The following is a 19,101-nucleotide window of genomic DNA, read 5'->3' as shown; positions in this document are numbered from 1 at the left end:
GGACTGTAAACTAGTTCAACCATTGTGGAAGACGGTGTGGCGATTCCTCAAGGATCTAGAACTAGAAATACCATTTGACCCAGCCATCCCATTACTGGGTATATACCCCAAGGACTATAAAGCATGCTGCTATAAAGACACACGCACACGTATGTTTACTGCAGCACCATTCACAATAGCAAAGACTTGGAATCAACCCAAATGTCCATCAATGACAGACTGGATTAAGAAAATGTGGCACATATACACCAAGGAATACTATGTAGTCATAAAAAAGGATGAGTTCATGTCTTTTGTAGGGACATGGATGCAGCTGGAAATCATCATTCTCAGCCAACTATCACAAGAACAGAAAACCAAACACAACATGTTCTCACTTATAGGTGGGAACTGAACAATGAGAACACTTGGACACAGGAAGGGGAACATCACACACGGGGGCCTGTTGTGGGGTGGGGGGAGAGGGGAGGGATAGCATTAGGAGATATACATAATGTAAATGACAAGTTAATGGGTGCAGCACACCAACATGGCACATGTATACATATGTAACAAACCTGCACATTGTGCACATGTACCCTAGAACATAAAGTATAATAATAATAAAAAAAGAGAAGGTAAAAGGAAATATAAGAGTGCTAGTTCCTTATCTTTCATTACAGATAGTATTGATACTGTCTAAAATTAAAGCATGTACTATCTTAAACTAAATGACTCCAATCTTTTTTTACTTTAACCTTGCAGGGATATTTTATTAAATATTACCTCTGGTGGTAAAAAAAAAATTTTATCTAGACTTCAGCAATTTCTTTAGTTTCACTTTATTTGCTATTCCTTCTGTTAAAGTAAAATTAAATGCAATACTTTTCAATAAAAATAGAAGTCATATTATAATCCTATTTTTATAAAGGTATTTCTCCAGCTGGTCTATATATGCATGGAGAACTGCCTGGAATGAAGTGCACTTTAATATGAATAATAACTTATTTCACTGAGCATGGTGGCTCACGCCTGTAATCCCAACACTTTGGGAGGTCAAGGAGGGAGGATTCCTTAAGCCCAAGAGTTTGAGACCAGCCTGGGCAAAATGGCAAACCCCCATCTCTACAAAAAAATACAAAAATTATCCAGACGTAGTGGCACATGCCTGGAGTCCCAGTTATCTGGGAGCCTGGAAGGCTGAGGTGAAAGGATTGCTTGAGCCCAGGAGGTGGAGGCTGTGGTGAGCTGAGATTGTGCCACTGCATTCTAACCTAGGTGAGAGAGCCAGACCCTGTCTCAAATAAACAGACAAACAAACAAACAACAACAACAAACTTTATGTGGTGGTCTTCAGACTAAATTCTAAATTTTTATTTTGTATTTTCTATATTACTTCAATTCTTTATTATGGGTATGTATAATTTAAAAGTCAATATATTTTTGAATGCAGTATCAGCAACAAATCAGGACATCTTGCTCCTTCTCATCTCCTCCTGTACCCTGATCTTAACCCTCGGCTTCATCTTTTCTCTTGCCCTGGAGACCAGTGAATGAACGTATGCACAGCCAGTGCTAGCTGTTGAATTTCTTGTCCTCGGAGTTCTGCCCTAGGATGGCTCGTCTGTCCTGGGGTGGCCTTATGGCCACATTTTCTTAATGAATCATGGCAGGTTAAAATTGCCATCCTTAGCAGAATCTAATGGTGGCAATTTTAACTGGCCATGATTATTCTTCTACATAAATCTTTGTTCATATCTTTGATTACTTTTTAGGATAAATTCTTAGAAGTAGGGTCAAAGCGTATAACAGTCTTTCGAAAGCTCATAATATTACATGGTCAAATTGATTTTCAAAAAGCCTATTCTAATTGATGCTTTCACTAGAGGTATTTATAAACGTGCCTCTTCCATAACTCCCTTGACAGCACTAATCATTTTTTGTTTGACATTTGTGACCATTTGATAAGCAAAAATGATATTTAATTGCTATTTTAATTGGCATTTTTATTATTAGTGAGGTTGAATGTTTTTCATATTAATATTGAATTTTAAAAATTTCAGTGACATTTTATAAGTGAGCAGATGACATGATCATATTTATTTTTCAGCACTAAAGTTCAGGCAAGAGTGTTGAAAGTAGGTGGCTGCCTGAGGTCAGGAGTTCAAGATCAGCCTGACCAATATGGTGAAACACCATTTCTACCAAAAATACAAAAATCAGTTGGGCATGGTGGTGGGTGCCTGTAGTCCCAGCTACCCGGGAGGCTGAGACAGGAGAATTGCTTGAACTTGGGAGGCAGAGGTTGCAGTGAGCTGAGATTGTGCCACTGCACTACAACCTGGGTGACAGAGCAAGACTCTGTCTCAAAAAAAAAAAAAAAAAAAAAAAAAAAGAAGAAGAAAAGGAAAGAAAAGAAAGTAGGTGGCTGGAGGAGCCCAAAGTCAGGAAGAAGTGAGGGGACCTTGGCGGCAGTGTTGGTGATATATGATGAGGGTCTGGACAGGGCGGGGTGGGGCTGGCGGGCAGTGGTGGGTAGGGGAGAGGGGCCTGGGGTTGGGGTGGTGGTGGGAGTAAGATCTGATACCATTCTCTCTTCATTTCTTTTTTCCTGCCTTCTTGATTTCCACTTACAGTTTTCTACTCTGAAAAATTAGCACAGCAATAACACTTTGCCCCAATTAATCTTGTGATGTTCCTAATCTATTTAAATTTGGGGGAGATTGTATCATTCTTCAGAGAGGTCAGTTTCTACATTTGCAATCTAGAAAATCAGTACCTTCTGAGGAGAATCTGGCTGCAAGACTATGGATTTTGTTCCCCTATGACTCCCGTGTGGGGAAAAGTGGAAATGGATCCTTTGGAGGTAAATACTCTGAAGAAATACACCGATCTCCTGGCTTTTGCTAGTATTAGTTAGTTGCTTGGCTTTTACCTTGAAGTCTTTATATGTCATATTTTAAAAATAAAGAAATGAAACACACAGAGTCAGGTTTTAGCCAAAGCAAACCCTGATGAAAAAACGACCAACCCTCTGTAATTCTGAGCTGAATTGTAATTCTTTGTTCTCTGTAGCCTTCAGATAAAAGGATTCATGTGGGATGGTAGATAGGGCGGTTTTAATTTGAATCAACTGGACTTACTGCTGGATTTTACATCAGCCTGCTGTGAGGCAAGTTCTTTGTTTTCGGCAATTATCAAACTAAGCCTAATTAAACTTGCTTTGCTTTGATGTACTGTAATGTTTTCCATAATTTTATATTCTGAACCATTTTCCTAAGTCCTGGTTTGAATCAACACTATGGATTCATTCTGTATCTGTCATGTCATGATTTAGCACGTGTCTAATCAGGTTTTAAGAAGCTTAGCTTTGGTTGATATAATACAACACTATTATTATTGCGATTTTGCAATTTGGACCTGTGGAATTGTTTTAAAATACGACATGCTCTGGATATATGTGGAAGGAAAGTGCAAACACTTCCAATCGTACCAATTAAATATAGATCTTAAACTATAGAAAACCATCTTATATTTTGTAAAATTCCATTGGTTTCCCTTTCGGTTGTGTTGCTCCTTAAGGAGATGTTCTTTTACAAAGCTAATTTGCCACAATTGATTCCATGTATATTTCTTTTGTGTAGATGTGTTACACAAGGTGTGTCAGAGTCTCTTTTGTATCTGCAAGTTGTTCATTTCCCACCTGATTGTGCATCCATTAGATCTCTCTTGCTTTCTGGGTGCTAGACTACATGAAGTGAGTGTTTTTTAAACTACATTTTTCTCCACCATCCAATAGAAATAATTAAAAAATACATTTACTTCATTCAGCTAGCACCCTACTTGGAGTTCCTGTTAGCCACATACCCTTTGCTCCCTTTAAAAATGGGCTCAACTGTTTTCGTTATTTTAGCCTAATTTCCTGTGGCTTTTAGCCTGTCATTGGGAGCGGTGCAGGATACAAAACCAAATCAATTATGTTGCAGATTCCTCTTTCAGCCAAGATGTCAAGGGAACTTAGCTACGGAGACCCTGGTAAGCATTTTGAACAAAATAATGTCTCCTTTTGAGACTGGCCATCAAGAAGTGTTATTCTTAGGTGTTTCTACGAAAAATCTGGAAAACTGGGAGCTCGGTTATTATCAATATTATAAAAACTTTGTTTTGGTGGGCACCTTTTGATCACACTTTTACAAACTCTTTGTTGAAGTATAATATACATAGAAACACATACATATATTAAGTGTACAGTTCAATGAATTTTCACACGCTGTGCATATCCATTTAAACCAGCATTCAGATGAAGAACAAAAACATCCACCAGCGCCTCGGGCCCCCTCACCTCATGCTCCTAACCAGGCACTGTTCTCCCTACCCCACTCCCAGAGTAGCCACTTTCCTGACTTCTACCAAGAGAGCTTAGCCCTGCCTGCTTTTGTGCACTCTGTGCATTAAGCATGAGTTACGCAGTATGCACCCCTTAATGTCTGGCGTCTTTTGTTCAACATTGTGTGTGTGAGAGTCATCTGTGTTGTTGAGTGTAGTTGTAAATTCTTCATTCCTATTTCTTTATGATTTCCCATTGTATAAATATACCACAATTTACTTATTTATTTTACAGTTGAAGGGGAGCTGGACATGGTGGGGGCATGGGGAAAAGGTGCAGAGTGGAGGGGCCAAATGCCTTCACATTTTATACGTGGCACCAGGACTCTGTAAGCAGGAACTGTAAGCAAACTAAATAGACTTGGCCCTAACCTTTAAGTGCTTGTTCGTTCTTGATAGTAAATACTTTGAGGACAGGGGCTGGCTTTGTTTCTCTTTCCCTTCTCCACTAACTCCATGACTCCTACAAGGGCACTCAAAGGAATGTTGATATGATTCAAAATAGGTTGTCTAAATGGAGAAACAATAAAATGCAATTAAGAGAATGTAAAACATGAGGCATAAGAAAAAGCCCAGGACTTTCCAGATGAAAAAGAGACAGCTAATGGGCAGAGAAAGGGGAGAAGAAGTAACATAAAGCAGCATAGAACAATACTTATTTATCTTGCTATCATGTAAATGAGTCTAATTAAAGAGCATTTGTAGGGCACTAGTAAATCCTCTGATAAAATGCATAAATAAAACAGTACTTTGGTTTGCTATTTTCTTGTTCACTGCACAGTACCTTCCCTTGGTCTCTCATTTTTGATCATTTTAGATATATTTTGTTCCATTCACATGATTTTTTTCCCATCCCTGAAGCAGCAACTGAACTGAATAAACCAATAATTGTATAAAGTTGACATTCATCACAGTCATGTAAAGGTTTGGTATTTCAGCCAATTTTGCTTTCCTAGTTTTTTCCTTTGTATCACTGTGGATTCTGCATATTCTAGTTTGTGTGTGTGTGTGTGTGTGTAGAACACATAACTTCTATTATTTTTAAATTTAATGACTTGAAGTTGCTCCACCATCTCAATAATCATTGTGTTAATATATTAATAATTGTTGCTATGTCCCAGAAAGTGGTAGTAAAAGCACTGTCGAGCTAATACCAGTGCAACACATAAATTATTCATTGAAATATATCATGCCTATTTGACTATATTGCTGTATTCTACTAGCAAAGTATCTCATGCTTTATTGTAGACTCTCATTTTGATTAAAAAAAAAATAAGAAGGCCCATTCATTCTGGTGGATTCAAAGAGCTAATAATTTGGCTGCTCTAGAAATTGACCTCAAGGGAATGCAAATGAGTGAAAAACCTGAAAGGGAGTCAGCATAGGATTTGGTTTGCTTGCTTTCTGATCTATCCCTGTTTATTAGTCAGCGAGGACTGCCATAACAGGGTAACAGCTTGGTTGGTTTAAACAACAACTATCTATTGTCTTATGGTTCTGGTGGCTGGAAGTCCAAGATCAGGCTGTTGGCAGGGTTGATTTCTCCTGAGGCCTCTCTCTTTGCCATTTAGATAGTTGTCTTCTTCGTTCTCGCACAGTTCTTCCTCTGTGTGTATCTGTGTCCTAATCTCCTCTTCTTAGAAGGACCCAGTCATATTGGTTTAGGATCCACCCGAAAGACTTTGTTTTATTTTAATTACCTCTTTAAAGGCCCTATCTCCAAATACAGTCCCATTCCAAGGTAGTGGGAGTTACGGCTTAAACACATGCATTTTAAGGGGACCTTATTCATCCCGTAACACCCTGCCCCGCAAAACAATCTTTGACACTCTGACGTGAGATGCTTGGAACCAGCACATCTCACACGTCTTCTGGATTCTGATGATGCCTGTTCTGTGCTGGCTGCTGCTCTGGCCTTCCTCATCTCCCTGGGACTGCACAGCTCTACTGCCTGGAGATCACCAGTTGGAGGGGGCACTGTGCAGCCAGACAAACCAGTCTCTATCCCCAAGCTTCTGGCCTTTCCCCTTCCTTAAGAACTTGGGTGAGATGCCACAGCGTGGGGCATGGGACTACATTTCTAGAGCAGCAGTCAGAGCAGCCACATGATGCAACTCAGAAATGTCTCCATGGGGCAAACTTTGGCAAATGGAACTAGGATATGGGAAGGAGCTGGGTAAAGAAATTCTTGCTTCTTGCTTCCTCCCATAGCTGGTCCCAAGACACAACTTCTCTGTATAGCCTATCAAGACATGTGTGGCTCCATGGGTGTCGTCACAGCTTGTTGTGAGGCCTGGCCAGTGCTGTAGCATGCAAGAGCTTGCATTGCTTTCCTTCCTTCCTGGACTCATTTCCTTCCTCTTGCACTCTCACTGCTCTGGGACTGCACCTGCCAAGTGAAGCATCATGACTCAATCCCTGCCTCAGGCTCTGCTTTCTAGGGAATCAGGACTAAGACAATATTTTACCCATTATAGAAGTTTTGCCCTAATTACAGAGGTGGCAATAAATTTGAATAATAGCCCATAGATAAGTATTATTCTTCAATATTTATTATAGAGCATTTAATCATTTTTCTCAAGTTATTGCTAGCAAGGGCAGGGCAATAAAATCATGACAAACTGCAGTAAACATTGATAAATATCAACCCAGTAGCACTCCTAGACTGATATGGATTCAAGTGGACTCATGTGCAGGGCTAAATAACTTTTTATTTTAATGTTCATGAGCAAATGTGTTTAGAAGTTAAACAAGATTATTTCTTAGACTGTTAACTTTATCTGTCACAAAGAATGTATTTTCTTCTTCTAGAAGATTCCATGTTGTTATCTATGAGGCCATTTCATAATGGAGGACGTCCGGCAACAAAACTTCTTGAACTATTCAGAAAAAACTCATCAAAAAATTTTATCATCTTCAACATCTCAAATGTTGAAATATAATGTCTATTTTGTAAAATTACTAAGTAGTACGAATATTTGACCACTTGAAAGAATTTTCTGCAAAGCCTAGTTTCCAGCAAGTCATTTCCCAATCCAGTGAATCCCTTAGATATGCAGTGTGTAGTAAGATCAGAGTCTACCTATTTACCCATAGGCAAATGAAGTTCAACTGAACAGAGTTAGACTTTTGTGCAAGCTCTATGATGTATTGTCATTAATAAATGGGCAGGAAATAGCATTTCCAAATTCCTGACAGATATTAATATTCAGGATTCAAGAATGAGCAATTGGAATCCCTGGCAATACCCAGGAATTCTTCAAATCATAACTTATTCTGTAAGTTTTATAATACTTTATTTATGAATTTAAAAATAATGACTGATGATAATAATATATTGTGAATCTACTTGCAATAGAGTTATACAAAGGTTTTCCATATAGAGAAATCTACGCTATGTAATATATGCTTAGTTTATATTAACTGATACATCATGAAAATATTATGTTTAAATAACAGGTAAAAATGTTGTTTACTTGATATAAACAATTGATAATAGGAAATACTACTAAAGAAGGTACCATTAGCATCAAATAAATGTCAAATAAAAATGATTCTAAAAATGGAAAAGTATTACCAATATTCAATATTTAAAAGTTACCATTCTCCAGTGGAAATTTTAGAGAACACTAAACATTCACTGCCCCATCCAATAGTTGGGATCTCTGTTTCCTGACAAACATTTCAGATGTAGACAGATTTCTTTCACTTTGTGTTGACATGGGTTGCATTGTGAAAAATGCACCCAAAAACAGTTTCAAGTGGATCTTAGGGTTCATGCAGCTCCTTTTAAGCTCATTTCCTTTTTTATTTTTTTATTTTTGAGATGGAGTCTCGCTCCATCTCCCAAGCTGGAGTGCAGTGGCACAATCTTGGCACTGCAACCTCCACCTCCTGGGTTCAAGTGATTCTCCTGCCTCAGCCTCCCACGTAGCTGGGATTACAGGTGTGCCCCACCATGCCCGGCTAATTTTTTTTATTTTTAGTAGAGATGGGGTTTCACCATGTTGGCCAGGCTGGTCTTGAACTCCTGACCTCAAGTGATCTGCCCGACTTGGCCTCCCAAAGTGCTGGCATTACAGGTGTGCGTCACCATGCTCAGCCTCATTTCCTTTTTTGTAATGATAAAAATATTTTGTTTTCTTTTCCTGACTTTGATTTTGCTGTTGAAATCAATATTGCTTATGCTGACAGTTTTTAGATCAATTTCTAGTTTTATATTGAAGCATTCCATGACAGTATTCATGTCATATTCTCTTTGCATTTTTTTCTGGTAAAATGTTTATAAGAAATTATAGTCTACGGAGAATATTCAAATACTGGAAAACACCAGTAAATGTTACTAGGTAGTATTCAAATACTGTAACATTTGGTTACTAGTAAATTTACTAGCAAGTTTACTAGTAAACTTTACTAGCAAGGAGTAAGTTTACCATCAAGGAGATCTTACCCTGATCTTACCAGAATGCAGCAGGATCGACTTAAATATCTATTTTACTTTCAAAACTTGTTATCTCTTGAAACGTCACTTAGAGGACTCATATAATGTATTCTGTGCATAAAACTTAGTACTATTTATTTTATTTGTGCAATGATTTCCTGTTAGCAGCAGACTGGCCCCATGAACACTCACTTATGCCAGGGCAGCTGTAAGCAAGACTGATGATGCTACGGTCACCCACCTCCTGTGTGTCCACCTTGTTCTGGGCTCCACTTGCCAGTATTTCCTGCTGTTGCTTTTAGCTTGGTGTCAATGGATTCCTTCAAACTGATGCCACCATCTGATGATTGTGATGCCACCGTCTGATGATTGTGAAGCACGAATTCTCACAGGAGAATTGTATTTTCCCATTTTCTTGCCTTCATGATTGATTTTTCTTGGGATTAAGAGAAATATAAATGTTCTGAGAAATGTTGGGAAGGAATCCCTGTGTGGAAATACTGGTAGGAGAAAATGGGCCTTCCATAAAATAGCCCTTTATCACTGCAGTCATGGCTAGTCCCACCTTGAATATCTTGAATGCAGGTGCTCTTGGAGACTAACTTGAGACTAAATTGAGTCCCTCCTGGGAAGCAGACATATCCAGAGACCCAGGAATTTTTTTATTTTTTTGGTCTAACCTTGTTACACATATTTTATTATTTTATTTAAATATTTTTTATTGTAGTTAAATATACACAACCTAAAATACACCACTTAAGCCACTTTTAAGTGTTCAGTGACATTAAGTATGTTCACACTGTTATACAACCATCACCGCCACCATTTCCAGAACTCTTTTCATCTTGCAAAACTGAAACTCTGTACCCATTAAATAACAACTTCCCATCCCCCCAACTCCCCCAGCCAGCCGCTGGCAAACATATATACATATTGTCTTAGTCTATTCAGGTTGCTATTAAAAAAAATACCAGAGACTGGGTGGCTTATAAATAACAGACATTTCTTTCTCACAATTCTGGAGGCTGGGAAGTCCAAGATCAAGGCATCAGTGGATTTGGTGTCTGGCGAGGACCTGCTTTATTAGAGATGGCTGTTTTCTCACTGTAACCTCACATGGGGCAGAAGTTGAAAGAGATGTCTCCGGAGGGTTTGTTGTGCTTTTTTTTTTTAGACAGAGTCTTGCTCTGTCACCCAGGCTGGAAGTACAGTGGCATGATCTTGGCTCACTGCAACATTTGCCTCTCAGGTTCAAGCAATTCTCCTGCCTCAGCCTCCTGAGTAGCCTGGACTATAGATGCTCGCCACCACCCCCGGCTGATTTTTGTATTTTTAGTAGAGATAGGGTTTCGCCATGTTGGCCAGGCTGGTCTTGAACTCCTGACCTCAGGTGATCCACTCGCCTTGGCCTCCCAAAGTGCTGGGATTACAGGTATGAGCTGCCATGCCCGGCCCTGGGGTCTCTTCTTATAAGGGCACTACTCTTTCATGAGGACTCTACCCTAATGAACCGGTTACCTCCCAAAGGCCCCACTTCCTACTGTTATTACCTTTCAGGTTAGGATTTCAACATCTACATTTTGGAGGAATACAAATATTCAGACCATAGCATGCAGAATTCATTCATTAGCATATATGAGTGTCTTCTGGCAATTCCTAGAAATAGCTGAGGACATTTTGAAAGGCATTTGAGGTTTTATAGTAGAGGATGAGAGAAAGAGGTGAAAATAATATTACTATGAATGTGGTCACTCATCATCCCCAGTCTGATTTAGCTTGAGGAAACAGGTGTCACCATAGCAAAATGTGACTCAGGAAGCGGAAAAGAACATATCACACACAATGAATAACAGTGATCCTTGGCTCTTTTCTCCCTATGCTAATGGAAGAATTTATTCAGCAAGTGGCTATCACTTTTGGAGACCATCTCTATGCTATCACATGTGGTAGGTATAGAAATGCTAGAAGATTCCATTTGTATGTCTTCCATGTCCAGAGAAGGATTGACTGCTTCCTTCAAAGATTTGAGATGAGACTTGCAGCACTTTGCATCATTACAAGAAGTCTATGATAGTCTGGAAAGACTTTTAGGATAAGACTGTAAAATACTTGAGGACACTTGATCAAGATTTTCATGTAACTTCTTAAGTGTCCATCAAGGATTATGTCAAACGGTCTACCACATTCTATAGCTTTGTTTAGTCTTTTGGTTATGAGAGTTAGTTTCAGGGCAGTTGACATAGTTTCTAGCCTCTGACTTCATTAGAACTACTATCAGATATGCTATACGTAATGTAAGCAAGATAATGGAGAACTGTTTCAGGAATGATAGTGTGATCACCTCAGACAATGGTTGAGATATCATGTGGAAAGCTTGCCTCTGGTATAATTTCCTTAAGCAATTTCTCATAAGGCATTCATCATTGTTATTCCTCACCCTCCCATCCTTCAGGCTTCATCAACCTGAAGAGTAAAATAATCTGCAGAGGTGACACAGGATAAGCCAGGGTATTCAGTAGTAGATGGCTCAAGCCATTCAAATGCATGATACTGTAGGCAAGCAGACAGAACTAACTACTGAGCAAATGTCTCACCACTGCACATGTAACCCACACATGTAAGAAGGCAGAAAGGAAAGTAGTTAAACCCCACGGACCAGCAGGTGGCTGCTTTTAACTCTCACTGCAGCAAGGGAAGGGGCTAGGGATAGGGAGTGAGGGAAGTTTCATAGTAGGAGACAGGGCATAATTACAGGAAAAATGACTTCTGTGTGATGGCAGAGTCTTTCAGGCAGCATTTGGAATTAAAAGCCATTACATCATCTGAGGACGCTCAGAGATTGTGCAGAATGAGGACCAGTAATAGAGTCCTTTGGTGTTGGAGGGGAATTACTTCCACACCATTTCTTACATTTCGTGGTTTTGTGAAAGGCAGAGTCAGAAATCACTGAGCAATAAAAATGCTCTTAATGTTTTTGAGGCAGAAAGCAGGTAGAGAGAATTTTGAGCAGGTACAGACAGCATCTGGGAGCATTAGGAAAGCAGAAAGCTGGTGGACCACTGTAGGGCAGGCAGCAAAAGCATCTCTGTCCCCTCAGCTGTCAAGCCAGACCCAGAGAAGGCATCCTTGACTCTTTCCATTTCCTGCCCGCACCTCCAGAGTTTTTCTCTTAAGAACAATATTGCTATGAACATTTTCTACATGTTTCCTGGTGCATATAAGCAAGAATTTCATAAGTTAATGCCAAATTGTATTCAAAATTGGTTGAGCCAACATAACCTGACACAAAGCATGAATCTTGTTATTAGGAAAAAAACTGTAAAAGACATATTTGGAACAATTGGAGAACTTTGAATACAGAATGAATATTGGGTAATACTATGTGATTATTGCTAATTTAAAAAATGTGAATGGTGTCAGAGTCAGTATGAACATGTCCTTTTTTATTCTTATTCTCTTAAGAGTAATTTAGAAGTGCCAAGATATCTACAGTTCATTTTCAAATGGCTCAGCAAAACTGTGACTATGTGGAGAAACTGCTGAAGAGAGAAAGGAGAGAGAGAGAAGATGAGAGAGCACAAATGTGACAAAATGTTGGTGGAAAATGTATGTTTAAATTTTTCTCAGGATTAAAAATTGTGAAAAGAAAAAAATGGTTGAACCGCTAAGGGTCTAGTTAGGAAAACTGAAACCACTCTAGGTATTTCAAACAGAGGGACTTTAATACAAGAAATTGGTTTCAAAGATATTGGCTGGGTATGGTGGCTCATGCCTGTAATCCCAGCACTTTGGGAGGATGAGTGGAAGGATCGCTTGAGGTTAGGAGTTTCAGATCAGCCTGGCCAAGATGGCGAAACCCCATCTCTACTAAAAATACAAAAATTAGCCAGGCATGCTGGTGCCTGCCTATAGTCCCAGCTACTCAGGAGGCTGAGGCGTGACAATCACTTAACCTGAGAGGCAGATGTTGCAGTGAGCCAAGATTGCACAGTTGTGCACTGCAGTCTGGGTGACAGAGTGAGACTCCATCTCAAAAATAAATACATACACACATACATAAAAAATAAAAATAAACAAAGATATTAAGAAGGTTGGAAGAGTAAAAGGAAGGAAATGGAACTGGAGGATCCAAAAGGAAGAAAGCTATGATCCTTGGAAATCAGAAGCTGTTAGTGCCCTTGAGCTCAGTCCCCAAGTCTGTGCTTGCTGCAGTTGGTTCCAGATCCATGGAAGAGATGCTGCCTCCGTCTGGGCAGGGACTGCTGAAAGAGGTGCTGTCTGCTCAGGCTGCTGGCTCTCAGCTGCCCCCTTCCATTGCCAGCTTCATCAGTAACTACCATCAAGAGTCAGAGCCAGTAGCAGAAAGCTTTCCTCTTCTCCTGCCTTCTAATATCCACGAGCGCCTTTCACTGCAGAAACTCACAGGAAACCAGCAGGCGGGGCATCCTGGGAAATGCAGTTTGCAGAGTCCAAACCCTAGCAATGCAGAGAGTAGGGAAAGAGGATGTGGCACTCAGAGACACAGGGTAGCAGCAGACACATACTCCCACCAGCAGTGGGCAAGCATGCTCTCTGCACCACATTTTGCTACGTCTATTTAACTTTTGAATCTGGTTGGAGTTAAGTGCTTTGAATGTGTATTTTGACAGTTTTAATTTGTATTTTGATTCATCCTTTATGTCCAACTTATATGTTTCCTCTTTGGAGAAGCTACCTCTGACTATATCTAATGAACATCTCCTGCTGTACTCTGTCATTGTACTCTGGACTTCTTTTACATTGCACCTACCTCCATTAGAAATGATATATTTGTTTGTGAGATTATTTGATTGATATCAGTCTACTCCACCAGCATGTAGATTCTACAAGGGCACAACGGGTCTCTTGTTTTCTGCTCTATTACTAGTACCCAGCAAACAGCCAGGCACATAGTAAGCACGCAATTTACACAGTGAATGGATGAATGAAGAGGGACCAGCTATAACACCAACCTCAAGTGATGCAAGAAGACAACCTGGATTGGGCTGAGAAGAGGAACATCCCCCAGTCACTCCTATTAAGAACTACATAAATTATATGGTGGTTAATGTCAGAACCCCAAGGGGTTATGCCATTCTTTATAACTTGATATATACATATATATATTTATAATTTGTTAGAAGTACTATTTTTACTTTATTTTTTATGGACAGGGTTTTGCTCTTACCTCCAGGTTAGACTGCGGTGGCACAAAAATAGCTCACTGCAGCTTTGAACTCCCAGGCTCAAGTGATCCTCCTGCCTCAGTCTCCTGAGTGGCTGGGACTACAGGCATATACCACCACATTCGGCTATTTTTGTATTTTTGTAGAGACAGGGTCTTTCTATTGTTGCCCAGGCTGGTCTTGAACTCCTGGGCTCAAGTGATTCTCCCGCCTTGGCCTCCCAAAGGGCTAGGATTACAGGCATAAGCCACTGTGCCTGGCCCAATGTTAACTATTAACAAAGTGCATGTAATTTCTTCAGAGGTGGACATTCGTTCACAATCAATGACTTATGAACTCTATAACAAAAACAAGGTTTCCAGATAGTTTGGTAAAGAGAGCTACCTGAACTGACTGGTGCCAAGTGCATGGTGACTGACAGACTATCTTACTTTCTGGTTTGTCCAGGACTGAGGGGTTTCTCAGGACAAGGGACTTTCAGTGCTAAAACCAGGCAACTCCTGGGCAAACATGGGACTAAGTTGGTTTCCCTAGCCAAAAGACATTTGCAGTCCATCTTGGGCCCCACCTAAGAAGTCCAGAAGGTCTCACCTGATATAGAACAGGATATACCCTTACATAAGCACATTAATTTTTACATAGAACCGGTGACGTTGTCAAAGATGGAGGCTAACTTTAAGAGGCCTAAGTTCACAGTGGGTAATATCAGGTTTGTGCCTGTGCACATTTTGAAGGAATTTTTAAAATTGATCTTTTAATATTTGTAGGTGATGTGACTGAATCAGTCAATAGTTTTTAATGGATAACACTAAGTATGTCAGAGGAGAAGTAAAAACTTCCCTAAAAAAAGAAATGCAGCCAATAATAAATAAATAAAGGATAAAGGATGGCCACAGAGAAGGTTTTGGCCAATTTGTGTGTGTGTGGCCCTGTAGTTGTGCATGCTCTGGGCAGGACACGGGTCTCTGTTATCGAGGGGCCAACTCCATCTCTAACACCAGATTGCTCGTGACACGCGGCACTTACGTTCATTGGCATGTGCCAACATGGACCAAGGAGTCAGTAATGACTTGTTTCCAGAAAGCAGCTTCAGGCTCCGGAGTTGACCTCCTGCCTGCCAACTCCATTGGGCTGCATTTTGTGGTGGGAAAATCCAAGGCCTTTGGGAGACAATTTTGTGACATTGCATTTATGGATTTTGTAGAGCATCCAGCTGACTTCATGGACGATTTATTAGTGTGGTAGCAAATACTGCAGTGTTTGGTGTTCTGTCCCCTTTGTGAAATTGTCTCTTCTATGGACTTCTGTTAACACCCCTCCTTCCTTCCTGGTGGTAGTTCTCCTCTGGTTACTTGTTTGTTTGTTTTTTCGATTATATGCATTTTATTGTGGTGAGAAACACATCACATGAGATGTACTCTTAACAATCTTTTAAGTATACAGTAATGTATTGGTAACTATAATTTATGCACAGTGTTACACCGCAGATCTCTAGAACATCTGCATTTTGCAGGACTGAAGCTCTATACCCACTGAACAGCAATCCCCATTTCTGCCTTTCCCAGCCCCTGACAGTCACCATCCTACTTTCAATGTGTCCTTTGGGCTTCATTTTGTCCCCAGGGGCCTGTCCTTGTCTTCGGGGCCACTGTGTCCCTGCTTGTCCTCTTCTCTCTGAACACATTCCTGCTAGGTAACCTTGTCATAGTATTGTTTCTAATAGCAAAGATGATTTTGAAACAACTTGAAGGTTCAACAGTACAGGATTGGTTAAATATGTTTTTTTTTAATGGACCACTATGCATCATTTGATGAAAATTGCACTGTACATTTGTTGACATAGAGATGTTCATGATATTGCTTAGTTAATAAACCATGTTATAATGTTGCATGTATAATGTGATCCTATTTGTGTGAAAAATAGATAAATACACAGTGACATCTGAATGAATGTTCACCCCGAATATTAACAGTATTTATCTCTAGGTGGTGGAATTGTGTGTGACTTAAGCATTATTTCTGTTTGTCAGCAATTTCTAGTTTTTCTACAATAAACATATTTTTAGTGTAGTGAAAAAAAAAATACAGGTTGTAAGAAAAAAGATTCTCTTAGGATATGGATCCCAGTCAGTCAGTTGACTGTGTACAACTCTGCAGTAAATACCCGACCAGGCCAGGTGCAGTGGCTCATGCCTGTAATCTCAGCACTTTGGGAGGCTGAGAAGGGAAAATTGCTTGAGCTCAGGAGTTCAAGACCAGCCAAGTACATAACATACAGAGACCCCCATCTCTTAATTTTTTTTTTTTTTTAATTAGACTGGGTATGGTGGCTCAGGCCTGTAATCCCCGCACTTTGGGAGGCTGAAGTGGGCAGATCACTTGAGGTCAGGAGTTAGAGACCAGCCTGGCCAACGTAGTGAAACTCCATCTCTACTAAAAATACAAAAACTTAGCTGGGCGTGGTCGCAGGTACCTGTAATCCCAGCTACTTGGGAGGCTGAGACAGGAGAATTGCATAAACCCAGGAGGTGGAGGTTGCAGTGAGCTGAGATGGTGCCACTGTACTTCAGCCTGGGCAACAGAGTGAGATGCTGTCTCAAATAAATAAATAAAATTAGCCAGGCATGGTGGCAAACCTGTGGTCCCAGCTACTCGGGAGGCTGAGGTGGGAGGATTGCTTGAGCCTGGCAGGTTGAGGCCACAGTGAGCCATGATTGTGTCATTGCACTCCAGCCTGGGCTGGATGGAGAGCTCTTCTAAACAAATAAATAATAAATAAATAATAAATAAATAAAAATCTCTGGCTTTTTAAAGGTCCTCACTACAAAAACAAGTATGTGAGGCAATGCATATGTTAAGTAGCTCAATTTAGCCTTTCCACAATGTTTACATATGTCAGAATACGTACACAATAAATATCTAAAATTTTTACGTGTCAAAATAAATACATAAATTACGTAGGAAAAAAAATCCCCTCTTTTGAATCAGAGCCTTTGACATTGGACTCATTACTTAACCTTTTTAAGTCTCAATTCCATCGTCTCTGGAGTGGGTCTTAGACCAACTTTATTAGATCGTTTTGAGGATTCAGTGATTGGGCACCCAGGTCATAAATCTCTCCCCTCCCCTGGCCTCTGACGTCATTCTTCATGGAGAATAAGCCCTGAGAGTCCCTTATCCTGTCAAGTAGTTTTGTTCTTTAAATGGCTGATTAACTCACAGGGGTAGTATCTTTTAATGCAAGTTCTCTACATGAAATGAGGTGCCAAGTTAACAACCCAGGAAAACAGAAGGCTTATGTTTTTCCACATAATAAACTGTGAAGAAATGAGTAGGGCAAGCTTTCCAGCCTCTCTATTAGAGCTACATGCCTATAAAATACAAAATGTACACACACATCTTTGAGCCACTGTGTTGCTCTGGCTAAGCAATGGAATGCTAATGATTATTCAGGAATTCTCTTGATCCTGTTTGATAGAGTTAAAAAAATTTTTTTCTGTAACCTGTAGCTAAACTTTAAAATAGCCAGGTCTTGGCTGGGCACGGTGGCTCATGCCTATAATTCCAGCACTTTGGGAGGGCAAGGCGGGTGGATCACCTGAGGTCAGGAGTTTGAGACCAGCCTGGCCAACATGGTGAAACCCTGTCTCTACTAAAAATACAAAAATTAGCCAGGCATGGTGGTGCACGCCTGTAATCCCAACTACTCGGGAGGCTGAGGCAGGAGAATCACTTGAGCCCAGGAGGTGGAGGTTGCAGTGAGCCGAGATCATGGCATTGAACTCCAGCCTGGGCAACAGAGCAAGACTCGGTCTCAAAACAACAACAACAACAACAACAACAACAAAAACCAGGCCTGTTCAGTTTAGCACTTGCACAGAATCCTGTTATGTGCCAAACACTGGGTATTGGGGGTTTGGAAATAAGTGAGACAGATAAATAAATAAGACTCTCCTCTGTCTGGGTAGTCTCAGGGGATGATAGAAGCACAAGCAGCTCCCTCTAATAGTCTGTGGCAGAGATGGGGTAGAGGTTTGCTCAGAGGATTCCCATACAGAAGAACGGGGCTGAGAAATGTCAAGGCCATCAACAGCAGCACAGGCCCCAGTAAAGCTCCCAAGCAGGCTTCAAGAATACCATGCAGACGGGATGGGGAACAAAAGAATCCTTATTTCTCCAGAGTATTAGCCCCATTTCCCACCTCCCATTTGTGTGTCAAAGTTGCTGCCCAGCCAACACAGGGCTAGGGGACAGCGCTGCGGCCCTTGCGACTGTAAGAATTAAAGAAAGAGGAAAGAAACACAAAAAGCAGCTCAACAGTCAAAGAACAGGTTTATTTTGGAGATATAAACCTGAGAGGGACTTCTGGCCCATTTCAGTCGGGAGCACATTCTCCTACAGACTAAGAGTATATATTGGTTTTATGGTGAGGGGGCTTATCACAAGCTTGGAATGTTTCTGTGTAGGGGAGAAGTTTATGATGGCGTTGGAATGTCTCTGGTCGGAGGGGAGGTTATTTTGGGGCTGACAAGTCTCTGGTTGGGGAGGAGTTCGGAATGTTTCTGATCGGAGATATTATTTGTGGTTTATGGTCATGCTGACCTTAGCCATTAGGCTGATGCCCTTTGGATTTAGGTGGGTTTTGATCAAGGTGAACTTTAGAATGGCAGTGCTTGTCCAAGACAGCGATGCTCTTGCTCTGTCAGTGACTAAAGAAATGGCTTCACTTCCTCTGGGGCTCTTATGACTAAAGAAAGGACTGGCTTCCTGTAGAGTCCCTCACTCTATAAGACAGACACTATAGGGGAAAAATGAGTCAGGCCATGCCTGTCTTCCAGAACCTTAGAGTCTGGTAGAATCCTTCTTGCCTCTCTCCTACTTCTGGGATAACCAGCAATCCTCGACACTCGTTGGCTAGAAGCTGTACAACTCCAGGCTCTGCCTCCCTTCTCACATGGCCTTCTCCCCGCTATGTCCTCATATCATCCTCCTAGGAGGTTACCACTCAAACTGGTAAAAAGGCCCACTCTGCTCCAGTGTGACCTCATCTTGACTAATTATGTCTGCAACAACCTTATTGCCAAACAAGGC

At 40.6% G+C, this 19,101-nt stretch overlaps 1 long non-coding RNA gene across 1 annotated transcript; it reads left to right on the top strand.

Annotated features, from left to right (window-relative positions):
- The first annotated feature begins 5,900 nt into the window (after positions 1-5,900).
- On the top strand, positions 5,901-16,093 carry LOC135964617 (uncharacterized). The gene is made up of 2 exons (XR_010577116.2): positions 5,901-7,643; positions 12,269-16,093. It is a non-coding gene; the product is annotated as an uncharacterized lncRNA (long non-coding RNA).
- The last annotated feature ends 3,008 nt before the right edge of the window (positions 16,094-19,101 follow it).

Source organism: Macaca fascicularis, chromosome 8, assembly GCF_037993035.2.
Source record: "Macaca fascicularis isolate 582-1 chromosome 8, T2T-MFA8v1.1".
Taxonomy (NCBI): domain Eukaryota; kingdom Metazoa; phylum Chordata; class Mammalia; order Primates; family Cercopithecidae; genus Macaca; species Macaca fascicularis.
This window is presented reverse-complemented; position numbering and strand designations above follow the sequence as displayed.